The sequence below is a fragment of the Centrocercus urophasianus genome, unplaced genomic scaffold, assembly GCF_019232065.1.
Source record: "Centrocercus urophasianus isolate 14NV4802_14NV808 unplaced genomic scaffold, USGS_Curo_1.0 seq_11, whole genome shotgun sequence".
Taxonomy (NCBI): domain Eukaryota; kingdom Metazoa; phylum Chordata; class Aves; order Galliformes; family Phasianidae; genus Centrocercus; species Centrocercus urophasianus.
Genome location: NW_024884253.1, coordinates 81,145,723 through 81,151,722, shown reverse-complemented (window position 1 = coordinate 81,151,722; position 6,000 = coordinate 81,145,723).

Genomic DNA, 6,000 nt, shown 5'->3' with positions numbered 1-6,000 from the left:
CGTAAAACAATTCATATTAGGGAAAGGTATTTTTCTGACACAAGGAAACTGGCTGAAAAAGATGCCTGGCATTCCTGAAATTTTCCACCTTCACTGGTCCTAACCAAGAGCAGATGAAATTGTTATGGAGGTTTCAGCAATGCCATGGCTCCTGTGGCAGAGAGTCTCAGTGTTTGTTGCACAGTATGTTACCTTGAATTCAGCCCCATGGGTTGTTCCTGCTGTTAGGTATATTCACTTATACATAGTCCTGGGTACTTAGAACAGAGATGAATGTGTACCAGCCAGATAAATAGCAGTCTTGTCTGTGTCCATTACTCCAAAGCTGTCCATTACTCCAAAACTGGTTTTGTTGTTCATCAGAAGAGAAGCTTAGTTTGCAAGTATGAAATAGTATTCACATTAGTGTTGTTTCTCTCCATCTGGAGAGATTCCTAATGAGGATTGAAGATCAATCATTTTAAGCCTGTGAGCTATAATGATAAGACTATGAGCCTGACCTACAGTAGCTTGAAACTGAACTGTTTTCTACATACTCTTAAACTACCTGAATTCCCTTAATAATGCAAAGGAATCAATCAAACTCTGTTAGCTCTCTGTTAGGTGTTCAACATTATTCACTGCAAGCATAGTCTCCAGGTTGCATAGAAAGTCTTTGAGGTTGTTTCAGTCTCTGTTCTCTTTACCTAAGGATGATGGTGCACCATCCTAAGGCTTCAAAGGATATGCATTAAAACTGGCAGACCCATGTTACAATCTAAAAAATAAAATAAAATAAAATAAATGGGGGCACTTAAGGAAATACTCAGCAGGATTGAAAGGGGTTTTGTGATCCCATTTAGAGACATAAATCAATGATAGCTGCATTGTAGCAGTGCAATCTTATTCAGACTAAGTTCTACTCTGTTTAATGTTATCCAGAATGTGAGAACAGTTCAGTTCTGATAAAACAGTACAGTGTTGCTATTTCCAAACGGAACAGTTTCCTTGTTTCATTATGTTTTTGAATAACTGAAACCTGCAGTTTTATCTGCCAAAATGCCAAATAAGCCAGCATAAGACTGTATAGACACTGATATGCACACTGCAAATATGCAAGCATTTAGATATTCTGCCCTGCTTTCTGTGAGGGTGCTTTTCATCATTAAACGTAATATTTATTTCATTCCAGTCACAAAGAAATGTTCAGAATCTTTCAGCACATTTTGAGAAGTTATCCTAGTAATGGCACCTGTCCATCTTGACAGCAGTTTTCTGCCCATTAGGTGGGGCAACAAACCAGGATGGGGTTCATTTCATCAGCCCTCATCAATTGCAACTCGGCTCATTAACACAAATCAGTGTCCTTTAGTAATTTGAGTGAACACACCAGGCTGTGAAGGACAATGGAGGTGTGCTCTTACCTGTCAGCACTGGAACAGGGGTGATAACCTCCAGCAAAAGGGCAAAGCCCATATCCATGGACAGTGATGCCTTCACCTACCTCAGTGAGCACTGGCAGAGACCATCTGAGAAAGCCCTTAAGGCTCACCACTGTCCCCATGAAGTGCAGACATCTCCTGTACCAGCAGTTTTCATCTTACCTCACCACATGCTTCTTTTCCCATATAAGCAGGCCTCTGGCTGTCTTTTAGAGACTGCTCACTTCAAGAGATTTCCTGATCAACTTTAAAACTGCAAGGAGTACCAACCTGCAGGTGTCCTGTTATTTACAGAGATGACTTCTGAGCTCTGGCCATATTGAAAAGCTAAACAGAAAGTCTTGCTGACATCTGGGAACCAAAATTTTTTGGGTCAAGCTGATCTGTGCTCACTGCAACCTACTTATATTTAATTAGTCCATACTTCAGTGCTACTGTCAATCAGTTTCCTCTGAAGACTGGCCACAGATGGAGCTGTGGTGTTGGGGGAGGTTCCTGGCATGACGTTCCTGGCATTACTCAGGAAGCTCAGGTGTTCCTTTAGGGTGTCTTTTTCACACTTTCTGGGTTAAACCTGCCACCACACTTGATGGTAACAAACTGATGGTTTGCTAACAACGCATTTCAAGAAGGAAATTTACATTGGGAAATAAGCTGGGAATCTTACTCCTCTTCCAGAGTTTGGGGCATGGCCGGCTTCCTGAGATGATCTGGGAATGTCACCTAAGAAATCCATGCTTTGACCAAAACATTGGCAATGCCCTTTATTTCATCTCTTCCTTACCCATAAAACCATTTTTGAAGGTTAGAACCTTTATAGCAATTGTTCTGTCTTCCCTTCAAAGGTCTTGTGAGGTTTTTATAAATACCCTGCATCCCAGGATTGCCTGCAATCTTATGACACTGAATTTCATGAAGCACAGCTGGTCCCTTCATATTCCCAGTCTCCTAAATGTACATGAGCTCAAAGGAGAACTTGGGAAGAATGTCATCTTTCCCAAACTGAAAGGAGTGTTTGTTCTGGGTTTAGAGTACGTCAGACAAACAACACATGTAATTTTATTTACTGTAGCAAATGGACAGTTGATGTTTTTCTTTACCAAGTCTCTTCCTCTAAAAGATCTCAAAGAAATGGCCTGCATTATAAGTAGTAGAGAAAAATGATAATCGCAACGTTGTCTCCTGCTTCCAAATGATGATGTGCAAGGCACATACATAACTTCTTGGCAAGGGTTCATTTGTCAAAATAAAAGAAGCCAACTGCATAAGGGAAAGAGACAATCTATCTTGACAAACCTGTAGATGCTAGCAAAAATGTAAACAAAAAGTTGCAGTGAGTGATGCCTTAATGTAGCACTGGCAGAGTACTGGCTTCAAAAATTAACAACTGTTGATGCTTTCCCGACTAGTCAAAAGAGCAGGTGTCATGATTTCTGCTATGTTTGACATTTTCTACAGTTTCTACTCAATTTTAATCTCTGTGTAATACTCAATACTCAGCTTTCTACAAGAAAGACAGAATACGATTCCTACAAATGGGATAATACATTTGAAGACAGCAGACCAAAGAAAAGAGATAGCAGAGATGAAAATTTCTTGACATTTTTATGAACTCATCATTTTTGCCATTTAATATATAAAAAGAAAAACCTATTTCCACTGATTGATTACTTTAATGAATAAATGTACTCAATGATTTGGTGGCTTGAGTGGATTAAATTTCCCTTGCTGGCAGGAACTGGACTTAAATGAAAGTGTTTTGAGGGTTTATTCACTTTTCCTAAACCAAAAAAAAAAAAAAAAGAAGATAGAAAATCAGCCTGAATTTTAAACCACTTCGATCTCTGTCTATATTTTACAAACTATTGCCTGAACCTATGTGAACTCCTGTGGAATCAACCCCAATTATGGTCCATTCAATTGCATGCTCAAATAATTCCAAACCAGATTTTTCACAATGTTGACGTGTTGAACAACACTCAGAAGCTTAATCATAACCTCCTTCTTATGCATTATACTTCCTTGCTGCAACCAATTCAAATAGCCATCATCACATAAGCTTCAATCCTCACCTACACAAAATGCTTTCAAAAACACAACAGCAAATAAACAGCTGATATAAAGAAAGGCTGCATTGTAGGGTATGGTTCTGATAGGTTTTGGAGGGAGACGGGCAGCTCCTGTTTAGTCTGGGGCTGTTTAGAAAGAGGAGGCTGAGGGGAGACCTTATTGCTCGCTTCAAATACCTCAGAGGTGATCGCTGCAAGAGTTGGGTTGGTCTCTTCTCACTGGTGACAGGTGACAGGATGAGGTGAAATGGCCTCAAGTTGTGCCAGGGTAAGTTTAGGCTGGATATCAGGAAACACTTCTTTACAGAAAGGGTTGTTAAGCACTGAAACAGGCTCTCCAGGGAGGTGGTCGAGTCACCACCCCTGGATGTGTTTAAAAACCCTTTGGATGTGGTGCTCAGGGACATGATTTAGCAGAGGGATGTTAGAGTTTGAGTGGTATGGTTAGGTTGTGGTTGAACTTGAGGATCTTTAAGGTCTTTTCCAACCTGAGCAATTCTATGATTCTAAGGTCACCACAGGGAGCAATGGGAGAAAAGAAGAAAGTTTGTTATAAAAAGTAAATACCTCTTAAAAAAATAAAAAAAAGTAGGAACTGTTTGATTTTGCAGAGGTGCTGGAGGACAGGATAATTTTCTCTTTGTGTTTTGGTTTTCTTCCAGTGGATCAATTATCAAGCTCATGAGTTATGATGCAACACGACTTGGAGTTCTTAAACTCATAAGTTTGGTGCGTAATTCTTCCTGCAGTCCTGAATGAGCCACCGTGCCTCTTTGGAGCAGAGCACCACGTGGTATCTCCATGCTAGCACAGATTTGTGCTAACGTCAAACACACACACTTGCCAGAAGCTAAATGTAAATTTCTTCTTGCAAAGGCAGATCTGGAAGCTGCATAGGACTGTAATATTCACTCCAAACACATTTTAGCTTTAAGAAAGTTGCTTTAATGGAAAAAAAGAAACATTAAAAAGTTATACATTGTACTGTTTTAATCATAGCTTTATATTCTGAGTATGTTTGCTTACTTTCTACATTTCTGTCTGCAGGTGAAAAAGACTGAGTAAAGAGAAGCAAAATAAAAATGAAGGAACATTTTCACTAGCAATATTGGCTTCACTGGGCTTTGCTGCAGATAAATCTGCTGATGACTTGAACAACAAAAAGAAAGCTCAAACTATGATGAATCATTTGCTCCGTATTTTCATTTGTCTGGCTTTGTCTTGTTATTCACTCCAGTTGTCTCCACACAATATCTCTTGTGGGGTTTGCAGGAAGAAGGGTTTCGTAAGCTGTCTTTTGATGGTTGCCTTTCCTTGAAGGACCCTCTGCACCTTTCACTTCTTCAGTAAAGAAGTAAGAACTACCTTGCTTCTGTGTAAATGCTCTAGTCTTATAACAGATAAAACAAACACCCTAATATTCTCAGGACATTCTTGTTTTATTTATGCTGACTACTACATGGGCATGTGTCTTACTGTAAACACACACTGAAGATTTGCTGATAATTAAAATCTTGCCATTGGTAATGGCAACTCAACCCTAAGGAAACTTTTTGTTTCAGGGAGAAAAAAAAGAAAGAAGAAAAAAGAAGATCAAAAAGCACTGATGACCACTTGTGGTATTCTTAGGAATATCACCAATATGAAAAAAAAATTGTAAAAACTTTTTTTTAATGTGGTTTGCTCTTAGAGCCTTGTGAGACTCACCTATGGCATTAGCATAATCTGATAGTGATGTGACATCTTTCAAACCCACCCTTTCCTCAAGGACATCAAGAGAGGTGAAAGCTGACAGCTCTGCTTTACACTAACAGAGCTTTGGGTCAAGCGGGCATCACAGCAGTTTATGTGAGGGCTGAAGCTGACCTCGTGTCTCTACAGCTCCCAAAGGATCCTACAGTGAGTACTGGTGTATTCAAGGTTGTGCATGCTGGCATCGCAACCAGATCTCCACGTTAAGGGCAACGTCGAGGGCATCTTTCATCCTGGGGCAAGCACAGAGCATCAGAAAGATGTTCTGCTACAAAAATTTTGCGACAAGCTGCCATCATCTCCTGCAGGGCAAATACAGGAGTCTACTGCTGAAGACAAGTCATCAGAGCCTGCCTCAGGTGCTGACAGCACTTCTTTAACACATCAGCTTCTCTAGCACAAGCCTTATTCTCAACAACAGCTGCTACTGATCGAGCTGTTACAGATCGGGCATCTTCTCCTTGTCGGCTAACAGGCAAAAGCAAATCTGTCAGAAACAACGTGGCCTGGCATCTTGTGGACAGAGGGCCTGATCAGCTCCAGCCTGCCGACTGCACACTCATGCACAGTACAGTGATCCAAAGGTGCTTTTGGATGGACCCAAGGAAGCCCCATTGATCTTTAGAAGCAGCAGGGAAGGTTGTGTGATGAATTGGTGAGGCTTGGATTCAGACACCTGACCTGCCTGCCATCTAGTGTATGTTCAGAGCATACTTCCAGCAGGAGAACAAAGAACAGAATTAATCTGAGTGAATGTG